This window comes from Nicotiana attenuata, unplaced genomic scaffold (genome assembly GCF_001879085.1).
Source record: "Nicotiana attenuata strain UT unplaced genomic scaffold, NIATTr2, whole genome shotgun sequence".
Classification (NCBI taxonomy): domain Eukaryota; kingdom Viridiplantae; phylum Streptophyta; class Magnoliopsida; order Solanales; family Solanaceae; genus Nicotiana; species Nicotiana attenuata.
The window spans coordinates 74,886-88,558 of NW_017672854.1; positions in this window are offsets into that span (position 1 = coordinate 74,886).

Below are 13,673 nucleotides of genomic sequence, written 5' to 3' on the forward strand. Positions count from 1 at the left end.
ACAGAATTCCTCCGCTTAAAATAAGTGGTTGGCTAACCTTCGGAGTGTGCGTTTCTAAGTATGATTTGCGTGCTCCGGGTACTCTCCTTTTGCCAGGTATTCTTTGATGTCGTGGAACCATGGATTTCCATCACTTTCTTCTTCAACATGAGCACAATAAGCTGGCTGCTTATGAATTCCTATAGGGATAGGATCTATGAAGTTCTTGTCTGGGTGTTGTATCATGGAAGATAAAGTGGCCAATGCATTTGCGAACTCATTCTGAACCCTCGGAACATATTTGAATTCTATCTTCGTGAACCTCTTGATCAGCTCTTGCACACAGTACAGATATGGTAGTATCTTGGTGTTCTTTTTAGCCCATTCAACTAAAACCTGATGCACCAAAAGGTCGGAATCTCCAATCACCAGCAATTCCTGAACATTCATTTCAATGGCTAACCTAAGTCCCAAGATGCAAGCCTCATATTCTGCCATATTGTGGGTACATGGAAACCTGAGTTTTACGAATACCGGATAGTGTTGGCCTGTATCTGACACTAAGACAGCTCTGATACCTACTCCTTTGAAGTTTGCAGCTCCATCGTAGAACATTCTCCAACCATCACACGCTTCAGTGATATCTTCTCCCACAAATGATACCTCCTCGTCGGGAAAATCGTTTTTAATGGTTCGTATTCTCCGTCCAGAGGATTTTCTGCCAAATGATCCGCCAACACTTGTCCTTTGACCGCCCTCTGAGTTACATAGATGATGTCGAACTTACTCAGCAATATCTGTCATTTTGCTAACTTTCCCGTAGGCATGGGTTTCTGGAATATGTATTTTAGCGGATCCATCCTTGATATGAGATATGTGGTGTAGGCACAGAAGTAGTGCCTCAACTTTTGAGCTATCCATGTCAAAGCGCAGCAAGTGTGCTCTAGCAAAGAGTATCGTGCTCCTTTCTTCCCGTCTCATCGTGTTGTCCCAGAGCTCAACCAAAAGCCCCATCTAGTACGAACAAATAAAGAAGCAAAGGTCTCCCTGGTTCCGGAGGGACCAGAAAAGGTGGTTTAGATAAATACTCCTTGATTTCGTTGAAGGCTTTCTGGCATTCTTCAGTCCAGCTTGTTGCAGCATCTTTCTTTAGCATTTTGAAAAATAGTTCACAGATCACGGTTGATTGTGCTATGAAACGGTTGATGTAGTTGAGACGCCCTAAGAAACTCATCATATCTTTCTTGTTCTTCGGAGGTGGCAAGTCCTGGATAGCTTTGACCTTTGACGGGTCCTATTCAATCCCTCGGCGGCTGACGATGAATCCTAGCAATTTTCTGGCGGGGACTCTGAAGGCGCACTTTGCAGGATTTAGTTTCAGATTGTACCTTTGAAGGCGATCAAAGAACTTCCTCAAGTCTGCTATATGATCTGTGCTTCTTCTGGATTTGATGATGACGTCATCTACGTACACCTCTATTTCCTTGTGTATCATGTCGCGGAAAATAGTTGTCACAGCTCTCATGTAAGTGGCTCCAGCATTCTTCAGGCCAAACGACATCATTTTTTAGCAGTACATCCCCCATGGTATGATAAAGGCTGTCTTATCGGCATCCTCTTCATCCATCCAGATATGATGATACCCCGCGAAGCAATCCACAAAAGACTGGAGTTCATGCTTGGCAGAGTTGTCGATCAGTATGTGTATATTGGGCAATGGGAAATCATCTTTGGGACTCGCTCTATTTAAATCCCGATAATCGACACACACTTTGATTTTCCCATATTTCTTTGGAACCGGCACGATATTGGCCAACCAAGTTGGATACTCAACCACTCTAAGAACCTTGGCTTTGATTTGCTTAGTGACTTCCTCTTTTATCTTCAAAGTCATATCCGGCTTGAAGTTTTTGAGCTTCTTCTTTACCGGTGGACACATGGGATTGGTAGGTAGCTTGTGAGCCACTGTGGAAGTTCTCAAGCCAGTCATATCGCCATATGACCATGCAAAGATATCTTCATACTCCTTTAGGAATCTGACATACTCTTCCTTCTCTAATGGTGATAGATGGATGCTTATTCGTGTTCCTTGACTGTTTCAGAGTCTCCTAAGTTAACTGTCTCAGTCTCGTCTAAATTAGACTTAGGCTTGTTTTCAAAGTTTTCCACTTCTCTGACAATTTCCTCAGGTATTATATCATCTTCCAGATCCTCTAAATCACTATCCTTATATTGCCTTGTCTCATTACATGTCACAGTCGTAGGTTCATCGGGATAGGTAATAATAATGCTGTATAGAGAAAATAGAATAATAACAAAATACTAAAAATAACAATGCATTAAATAAATCTTGAAAACTTCAAACAAGTACGGCTCAATGACTCGAGCAATTATTTCAAAACAAAATATTGAAAATGTCTTAGATGCTCATAAAATTTCTTTAAAATAATTGGTGCTAATTGCCAGGCTACCTAGGAACTCGACGGGCCCGTGATGGTGCAGCAGACCAGTTCTTGATAATAGCTCCTTTCTCCACAGTCTGAATAGTAAGGTCTTCCTCCTCCTCCTCCTCAACTATCGCACAACAATCCATGTCTTCATCATCCAAAAACAGCTTCCTTATGCCAGCTAAAGCTTCATCTTCTTCAGACCCCCACATCATGTCAGCTTGATGAAAAGTCTGGTGCAAATGTGGTACTGGTTGTTCCAGCGGATAATAAGGACCACGCCATGGCGACGACCAATCCTGGTACTCTTGCCAAGTGTATTCATACCCAAGCCCAAAAGTAGTACCATGACGCTTTAGCTGTACCAGTTTGGTGATCCCTTGGAGATTCTTGCCGAGACCCTTACCACGATCATACCCTGTCCATAGCAATATGCTTTCTATCTTGTTGCTCCACTGTTTGTCTTTTTCAATTGCTTTGACGTTCTCAATGCGATGGTATGTTTCTCCACCTAGCTTCCTCCTGTTCTCGATGACTGGAACAGTCTGATTAGTATAAATGGGATTACTCCGGTCTCCATGGATGATCACATCCTGATGGTTCCACTCAAACTTTACAGCCTGATGTATAGTAGAAGCTACGGCCCCGGCGGCATGTATCTAGGGCCATCCCAACAATAGATTGTAGGTAGCAGATATATCCAGCACTTGAAACTCAATATCAAACCAGGTCGGGCCCATCTGTAAGCTGAGGTTGATCTCCCCGATTGTGGCCCTCTGAGATCCATCAAACGCCTTCACTTTCATGCTTCCTGCTCGTATCTCGTGAAGGCCTTTACCCAACCTCTTCAGAGTAGTCAGTGGACATATGTTGAGACTCGAACCCCCGTCTATCAGGACCCTGGCGATGAATTTGTCCTCAAATTGCACTGTGATATGTAGTGCCCTGTTGTGACTTAGTCCTTCCGGTGGCAGCTCGTCTTCATGAAAAGTGATTTTGTGGCTTTCCAATACCTGCCCGGCCATGTTGGCCATTTCCCCACTAGTAATGTTGGTGGCTACATAGGCTTCACTCAGTACCTTCACCAGGGCATTCCTGTGTGTCTCGGAGTTTTGCAGCAGTGATAAAATGGATATCTGAGCAGGAGTTTTGTTCAAACGGTTAACCATAGAGTATTCTCTCGCTTGCACTTTTCTCCAAAGGACGTCAGGGCTAGTTTCAATGACAGGCGTCTTAGATGCAGCTTCCTTGCTTGTTCCTCCCAAGTGCTCGGGTGTATAAACCCTACCAATTCTAGTCATGCCTCACCTATTTCTTCCATTTTTGCTTTTCCATTCCTTCTTGTTTCCGCAACATAATCCCATGGTATAGCATCAGACTTGTAATATGGCGTAGGTGCTACCATCATGGTGAAGGGTGTGGTCACCTCGACTTCAAACGACGCTGGTGCGGCTACCTCAACGTCAATCGGTGCCTGGGTTTGTACCACGATAGGTGTGAGAGTGACTGGAGATGTTTTAGGATCATCCTCCTCCCGAATGAGTCCAATTGACCCTTCTGGATCCAATTCTTCATCGGTCTCTATCACATTTACTCCCTCACCTCTGTGATCCAGAAGAGGATTGTTACAAACACTAGGTGTAACCTCCTTTGCCTGTATGACTTTAGTGTCAATTAATGTCTGAATCTTGTCCTTCAGAGTGCGAAACTCATCAATGGTATGACCCTTCATGCCTGAGTGATAGGCACATGTCTTATTTGGGTTAGTCCACTGAGAAGAGTTTTCTATAGCAACAACGGGAATGGGAGTGACGTAACCGGCAGCCTTCAGTCTCTTGTATAGTTGGTCTATGGGTTCGGCAATCGGAGTGTATTATCTGGGTGGTCTGCGGTCGAAATTTGGTCTTGGTTTTTGGTAATTTTGGCGGGCTGGTAGTGGTGAGTGGTAATATACGGGTTGGGTGTTATAAGTATGGTAGGTGGCAGCAGGTTGTTGGTATCTGGGGGGGTGAAGGCTGGTATGTGGGTGGAGGTGTTTGGTGTGTGAGAGGAGACTTCAAACCTTGGGCTACCATTACTGCACCCACTTCTTTCTTCTTGGAGATACCTCCTGACTACAAAGCTTCATTTGTGGCCTGGAGTGCTTCGAAATATGTCTCCATTCTCTTGATCCCTTCTTCTATTCTTTCTCCCAGCTTGATAATGTCAGAAAATTTATGGTTTTCAATAACCATCAGCCTTTCGTAGTATTGCGGGTCTTGAGCTCTGATGAAGAACTTATTCATTTGTTCTTCTTCAAGTGCCGGCCTTACTTTTGCAGCTTCAGATCTCCACCGAGTAGCATACTCGCAGAAGGTTTCCATTGGTTTCTTCTTGAGATTTTGAATGTAGAAAATGTCTGGTGGGTTTTCTGTGTTGAACCTGAATCGCTCCATAAAATCTGACGCCATGCTCACGCAATTAACCCACTTCTTCGGGTTCTGACTGATGTACCAAGACAAAGCATCTCCAGTGAGGCTCCTCATGAACAGCTTCATGCGAATTCGTTCATCTTTTCCAACTCCTACAACTTTGTCACAATATGTCCTTAGTTGCACTTTCGGATCACCAGTTCCGTCGAATATTTCGAACTTCGGAGGTTTGTAACCCTCCGGAAGTTCTACATCTGGATGGATGCACAAGTCCTCATAATTCAAACCCTCAATGCCCTTGCCACATTCGGCACTCTGAACTCTGCCAGTGAGCGTCTTGAGTTCTTCCGCCATGTTCTTGATGAGCACGTCCTTCTCGATGGATTCCGGTATATATAGGGCTTGTTGTGGGGTGTGGGGTAAAGTTTCCACATATATGGGATTGCTTTGGTAGACTTCAGGAATCTGGGCATAATGGTGGTCATTGGTAGTTTTGGGGATCAGGAGTAGGTTGTGGTGCATTTTGAGGAGTGTGGTAAGTAGTGGTTTGTGGATATTGAGTTGGATGGCAATGGTGTTGTTGAGGAGTAGGTACCGGTGGAGGGTTATGGTTCTGAGGAGGTGCCGGGTTTGTGTATTGTTGGTTGATATCTGGGATATTTAGGGTGAGGGAAAGGTTGGCCAAGTTCCGGACCTGCTCAAGTTCTCCTTGTAGCTCCAGTATTTTCTATTCCAGACGTAAGACCAATTCGTTCTGTTCTGGAGTACTTCGACCATCCAAAGTTTCGACGTTTTCTGTATTGTCTTTTTTGATACCGCTAAAATCGTCCATTTTTCCTTTCCCCTTATTTCTGCCTTTAGGATCTCTTGGTGGAGGAGGAGGTGGAGGACCTCTGGATCTAGTGTGATATGCGAACGATGCCAATATGCACAAACCAACATTCGGGAATGGGAGTAATCAAAAGAAAGAAAACAAACAAAAGGTAAGCAGGTCAGTAAGGGATATTGAAAGAATGCTTGCAATATTGAACATGCTTTGCAGAATCATGTAACAAATTCGCGTCCTAATTTTGGGGGACCTCGTTGTGCCCGAGGTAGGCCTAAGCGACACATAGACTTCGAGAAAATTGATTCCAATAATTGCGTCATTTCATTTTATTGAAAATGAATCAAATCCTTACTAAAACGACAATAATAAGAAAGTTACTAATGGCATTTTCCTTATTACAATCAAAATCTAAAACTAAGCTAGAAATCAGTAAAACATCATTTCCCTAATCTATTTGGTCCCAGAAGGACCTTCCCCGGGCTTGGCTCTTTTGGCTCCATCGATCAGATTCCCCAGGTCGCGCATATCCAACAGTAGGTAAGCCTTTGCTAGGTGTCCCCCTTCATTGCCATCCGTGTTCTGACAGTCTGAAATCCTCTTTCTTATTTTTCCCTCAAGCTCTATCAACCCTTGCTCTAAATATTCCAATCTCTCTATTGATTTAGTGGCTATTTCCCTCCATTCGTTGATTGCTTCCATATCCACTTTGTGTTGTTCCAGATGCCAGCTTCAGATTCGAAGACCCTCTTGCGCAACCTCCTGTACTTGACCTGTGCTTCAGCAGTGTCATCTATGATCCTGTTTTTCAGATTATTTCCCGGCTTGACGTATACTGCTATGTCATCTACCAACCATGATGGATAGAAATACACATTACCGGCATGATATCTGTTAGGCTCGATGGTATCCTTTTCCACAATGACCTTTTGGTTCCACATATGTTGTGCCTCGAACTTGAATGGAATAACGTCCCCTTTAAAATCTGCTTTGCATGTGACCATGTTGGAAACCCAAGATATATCCTGTTTTTTTCCTACTTATCTCATTACCCTTATAGGAGCATAAGGATAGATGCCTCTTAACCCGATCAACACCAGATGAGTAGTCTCTCTCGACCTGATGATAAACTCACTGCTAGGAAACCATTCGAACATCCAATGTACTTGCTCGTCTGTCAGACTGCTGAAGAAACGTACCTAACTCACAGCATTTCCAGGTTGTACAAACCTGTCAGGGATAAATGTCATTCTCTTTGGGTGATGGTAAGCTTGTATTCATTCAACGATCGATGCAGAAGCTCTTGGCGATATTGTCTCCTCTGGAAATGTTCTAACAACCAGACTTGTAGTAATAGATTACAACCTTCGAAGTGCCCGAATCCCTGTTTGCACCGATCTAGAGCGCGGTACATTTTAGCTAAGATGTTGGGGATAATAGTATAGTTTTGTCCCTCGAGCCATCCATCAGAGTGCTGGCGTCCATGGCTAGGCGAGTATGGATCCTCCCCCATTTCATTGGAAATATCAATAACCCCAAGAAGCAGACGATGAACACATAAACCTGACGGTGCGTCCATCCCAAAGAAGTAATGGCGAGTTTCTCATGATGAAGACAATATGACTTACTGCGCCCGTAATGCTCATAAAGGTATTCAAATGGGATATACAACTTCTTCAAACAAAGCAATTCATCATTTTTCTTGAAACCCAACATTTTCAGAAAAATGCGAAGGGTACGATTCCCTAGTACTAATAACCCTGGACTATCCCATGGCAGCTTAGCGAAACCTCCTATTTCCTCTAAGAGAGGAGTCATTTCTATGTGGCCGAAGCGGAAGACGGCCCTTTTCTCATCCTAAGACATAGTAGCGGCCTCAATCAATGCTCTATTCTGTTGAATGTCTAACAAGGACGGCAAATTACCAAGGACAATTCTCGCGTGATTTTTCCACCAATCAAGTAAGCACATGTGGGATGTTTTGGACCATGCCAAACCTGGGGACTTCGTACTTCATTTTCTGCAAACAAAGAGAGTTAACCCTTCCCCCTCTAGATTCGACTATTTACACACTAATGATCAACATATTGGCATATTTTTCTCCAAGTAATGCACATAACGTGACAGTGTCCATTGGGATTGTGGAAATCCCGTCGGACTTTGGACAAGGCTTATCCTAGCGGGCTATCACGTTAACAACGTTCTAACCCGTACTAGGTTTAATATGATGCATGTACATTTATTGTTGGAGTAAGGTTTCTAGAATGGCCTAGACTGGTACTCTCAAGCGGACAACTTGAAAGGGAAAGGCACGGGACCATCGACTGCATCACTGATCGACTAGTCTACCGCAAATAAGCCTTTCCAATTTAAAAAAAGGTAATTTGGAAGAGCGCGGACACTCATCAAGCGCTGCTATATTGATAATTAGCACGAGTGGAGTATGATGTGGAGCATGCTCATGAAAGCGATAACACATAGCCACATAATTTTTCATGATAAGAAAGCACATAAGAACGGAATTTAACAAAGCAAATAAAAATAAATAAGAAAGAAAAAGAGAAAGGAAAAGAAAGATAGTTAGCATAATCCTCAAGCATAATCAGATATTGAAGCAAATAAAGAGAAAGGGAAAGGGAGGTACATGGAAGGAGGAAAAAATAACCGACAATTAGATAAGATATGCAATTTAGTAGGCTTGGGGAAAGGGATATGCGCGATAGATAGAACAATAAATGAAAAAAGGGAGGGGATGTGTATGGAAACATAATTAGAAATCAAACAAATAAAGAAAAGGGGAAAGGAAGGTACATTGCAAGAAGTAAAGAAAAAAATGAACAATAATTACAATAAACACAAAAATCCCACATAAGAATAAAACCTGTTTAGGTAAGAACCTAAATATCTCCAGCAGAGTCGCCATGTTGACGCGCCCTGTATTCTCGTGAAAGCGGGTTTTGACGTCGTGACAACTCCTTTTAGAATGGAAAATAGAGTGCTAAAAGAAAAAGAGTCTCCACCTAACGATTTTTGAGGTGCGTTAGGGCACCTATTATGCATATAACTCTGTTTGACTAGTCAACGCCACCAAAGATCGGGTAAGGGCTCAAATTACCTCAAAGAGAAGGTGTTAGGCACTCTTCGAGGTCCACAACTGTGGGTCCCGGCGGAACTTAAGATTATGTGGATTACAATTAAGCTAAGTGATCAAATAAACAAGGGGATTTAGAGGTCAAAGAATTTTATTACAACATGATTAGTACAGATCTTAGAACGAATATAGGGACACAACTATTTAGATCTAATAGCAACATATATAAGAGGGGGGTCCTAAGTTTTTTAGCCTAATGGATCACCCTGTGAGACATAAATAATACTTCGTAACTCCTTTAAGGTAGAGAGTTACTCATATTATTCAGCGGGCACAGACCATCATCTCCTGCTACCCAATTACTATGTTAAAGTTGTTTACCTAAAAGCGCTCTAAATCAATTCTATGTCGTGCTGTATGCGTGCACTACCCGTCCCATACCTATGGTCCAGGAGGTATTGGACCTCTACTTGGTGGTTCTAGACCTTACTTAGGCTGCTCAGAAATGTCAAAACTAGGCGACATACAAAACACTTATTGGACTTCAAATATGGGCAGTTAAGGGCTCAAGTTAGCCTCCACGCTTAAGCAACAAATGCACGCGAAATAAGTTTTCATGTTAGGGCGATTCAGAATTAAGAACCTTAAGCCCTATAAACCTGATTTCTATGTGACTTTGAGTTAACACACGCAGGCAGTTTCAGATGCAAAGTGCTGCTCATCTCCAAATAATTATATGATTGTTGCATGCTGATTTCAGGTTGCAGATTTCCAGTTATTTAACCTACAGATGATGTGTCTAAGTGATTTACGCACTAAACGACAGTGAAATCTATTGGGAGAAACCCAGAATTACTCATGCTTTTTGACAGTGGCCTAAGTGAACAATAAACAATGTTTAGAAGTGCAGCATTGACGATTATTAAGGCGAATAGTGATATCCTATAGACAGGATCTCTAACGATTAACATTTGGAACCGATTTTATTGTTATGCTTTAACCTTATAGGCATGTTTTCTAGGTGAACAGTGCGATACAGTGGCTGATGAAATGATCAAAATCATATAGGCATGATGTCTAGTGGATATGCTGCAGCAATGCAAATTGAAGGAAAGTTCAACGATATTTATTTCCCATGGGCAGGTTTTCTAATAACATGTAGCAACAGGGATAATTGAAGCATTTGAGCTCTTGCTTTGCTGGTTGACAAGTAGTGTGAGTGTGTGCTTATTCAAATGACATGATTTCTATAGTGTACCTAGAGATCGAACGGCATATATAATAAGTAAATCATTGAATCCTATAGGCATGTTTTCTACCCTTGCACACAAATATTAGGATTGACCCATTTCCTGCTTTTACTAACACCCCAATTGTTTACTACAAAGTTATTACATGCCAAATAATGAATATGATTACAAATATTACACAAATAATGACAATAGGCCCACAGCAGGCCTAAGAGAAATACCCAGCACTGTCTGGGCCTTCAACAGTTCCTTCATAGCATACCCAGATTTCAAACAAGGAATCCTATTCATCAAGCACAATCCAAAATCCCTAGAAGAGCTCATACAACCATAATTGACCACATTACCCAGGTATCACATCGCTTGTACTAACCAGCTTATATGTTCATTAGACAATAGGAAGAAGGAATTAAGTGGGGTAGTTAAGGTCTCAGTAGTAGAGAAAGTGACTAAAAGACCCCAGATCCTAGTGTGTCAGAGTAAACAAGAGTCTCAAATGGACCCCGAGCAGTGCTCAGCCTAGGGATGTCAGTAGCAAGAGTCTTGGTAGCCTTGGCTTTCAGTCGGCCAAGAATGATAGGTTCAGAATAGCATAGATAACAAATGAGAGAGAATGGACAAGGGTTAAGGGACAAAAGTTGAGGAAATGCACTTATAGCTTAAAGTAGACATTGCAAAGTTGGGCATACAGAGCAGCTAATCAAGCAGGACACATGACTTAGAAGCTGGTTCAGCAGGATTTCAACACTTAGCAAAGGAACACATAAACAGCGACATATTGAAAGAGTTAGGGGAGAAACAAGTTTGCAGGATTGACAAAAGCTATCATACACAGGTGCATAATACCAACAAGTTTAAGTAAGGCACTGACTTAGAGATTTGAAGCCTAAAGGTCTTAATTATGCCAAACATGGCATGGAAACACAAACTAAGATGTCCATTTAAAAGGTTTCAAACAGTCATTAAGGATAAGTCTAAGCAAAGATAGAGACATGTTGTGAGGGAGTAGATCATAGTTGATAAAAAAGATCTTAGCACAGATTAGAACACATTACATATGCAAGACTATCATTACAGAGATTCAGAACAGAGTGGAAATTAAACTCATGTCACATAGCAAATGTAAGCATTCAGGTATTGACACAGTAGACTAATTAACTAAAGAAGGTTCAAGTTATGCCAGGGATTCATCCTAATATCATGAAACAGTTCAAACATGGTAGTGAAAACAAGTTGAGATAACTGTTCTAAAACCTCAAGCAATCACTAAAGGGGTATGGGATCAAGTGAGCATGCTGAGTGACGCAATAGCGAGGAAACCAGTCATAGTTAACACTGAAGGTCTTAACACAGGTTATTACAGATGTGAGTCATTCATTACAGGGATTCAGGACAAAGCAGGTAAGCATATTCATGAACACTCATGCATCAATACACTAGCTAAATGGGTTTAGGAGGGTTTAGATTATCCAAGTTAGACATAGACAATCTCAGAACTAGCAACATTAGGCGAAGTTAAATGCTAAAGAGACTTAAAATGAGTGTAAAGCCAACAGAGTTGTGCATAAAAAGTAGCCCAGAAACACATTAAGCCATAGATTTCAGAAGCGAGAACACATGCAAATTAGAGACACATAAAAAATGAAATTGCAAAAGGTCAAGCAACTTACCAGTTAAACGGACAACAGTAAAGAACAAAAATTTCACAAGAACCCAGAATCTCAATGCGTCAAAGTTCCCAAGAGCTTCAAAACAACTCCGGGCAATGCTCGCACCAAGAGAAAGTTCGAATAATAGAATCTCAGTGGCCTTGGCTGAAAGCCGGCCAAAACGAAGTACAGAGCAAGAGAATGAGGGAATCACAGATCAAAGCTCCAATTTTTAGTGAAAATACATCGATTCAGCTCTGTCTCAAAGAGTAATGGGGAGGGGTTTATATAGTGACAGAAATCGAACAAGTAAACAAGGAAATACTATAAAATCAAACATAAATAAGGAAGTAATAACATGCAGAATCAATAAAAATCGGATTAGGGAAAAATAGGTAAACCCTAGTTGACAGAAATCGGGAATTGGCCGGAAATCTTGGCTAATCGGACCCATATAGCCTGGTCATGATGTATATGGACTAAATACTGTCCAGATTCAAGCGATTGAAGTTGAGTGGCCGGATTCTGAGATATAATACTTGCCATGTTTAGGCAAGTACTAGGTAATACCATAGTTTTGAAGAAAATAACGAGATAGCACACAAAATGTAAGGAAATCATTGAAAGAATTCTTGGTTGAGACGGATTTTGAGAGATTTGAGAGGGCGGCTAGGGTTTCTTTGGAGAGGAGAAGAGAGAGTTAGGGCGGCGGGTTAAAGATAATGAGGGTACTAAGGTTGGGGTGACTAATTAAAATGAGGGGAATAAATGAGGGTCGTTGATCTTAGAAGATCAACGGCTGGGATTTTAAAATGAATGGGGCGGGTTAATAAAAACTGGTGCCGACCGGGTTTTGTAAAAGGGTCGTTTGGATTTGGGTTGGGGTTTCTGAGCTAAGGTGTTGGGCCATTTTTGGTCCGAAAATTGGTTTAAAATTGGGCCAGCCTTTTAAACACACATAATTTAGCAACATAATTTATAAAAATAATTAGTAAATGAATAAAAACTATTTTTATTCACTAAAATGATTGAAAATAATGATTTAGTATTATAAAAATATAAAATACTATTTTGACGCAAATAATATAAATAAGAAGCATTTGTATATGAATATAGACTATTATTGCAAAATTGTGCAAATAGTTTTAAAATGCTAATGTAATTGTATAAAAAATAAAGTGCAAATATTATAAGACAGATATGAGGATGTATAATAGTCATTTTGGATGATTAAGTCATCACGAATAATTTAAAGGGATGATTACTAAATATTTATGTGACTTAAATGCAAGAAAAATTAATTTCAAAGCTCTAAAAATTATGAAAAATTGTTAAAAGTGCTTGTATAGATTTGTAAGCTAAATAATGATGCAAAAAAATAATATTTTGAAAGTATATATATTATTTGAAAAATATGAGGGCAAAATTGGGTATCAACAGCTGCCCCTCATTACCTAGGAATGATGAAAGAGTTTTCGGGTAAAGAAAATGATGACCAATTTTTGCCGAATTGAATGAGGGATGATATGATTTGAAAAATGGGGGCCGAAAAACGATTCCTGCGTTGCCTACATATCTCTGGTGTTACGGGAATCAGGTCGTGTGTAGTTCTGGATCTAACAGCAAACGAAACCGATGGAGTTGTTATAAGAATGGTTGTATGTTTTGGAAAGGGTTCTTTTGGGCAGATGGTATCGGATGAATTTATGAGAAATCATGAATGTGAATTTGAAATGTTGCAGATATATCACTGAACAGATATCTGAACAGTCATAGAGTGAAAGGCTGGTAACTAATGGTGGTCGGTTATGTTTGAAACAATTGAAGGATGTGAACGTTGTGCAAGGAAACCGGAGCGAAGATTGCTCCCATTGGTAAAATGGTTACCTCCTAGATTACCTGCAAAACTTAAAACACGGCACATGCAAATATATATATATAGGTTGTTGCGAAAATTTAAATATGATGCAAATTCCCTTCGGACCATGAGAGCTGTCTTTGGACGGTGAAGATGACGTCC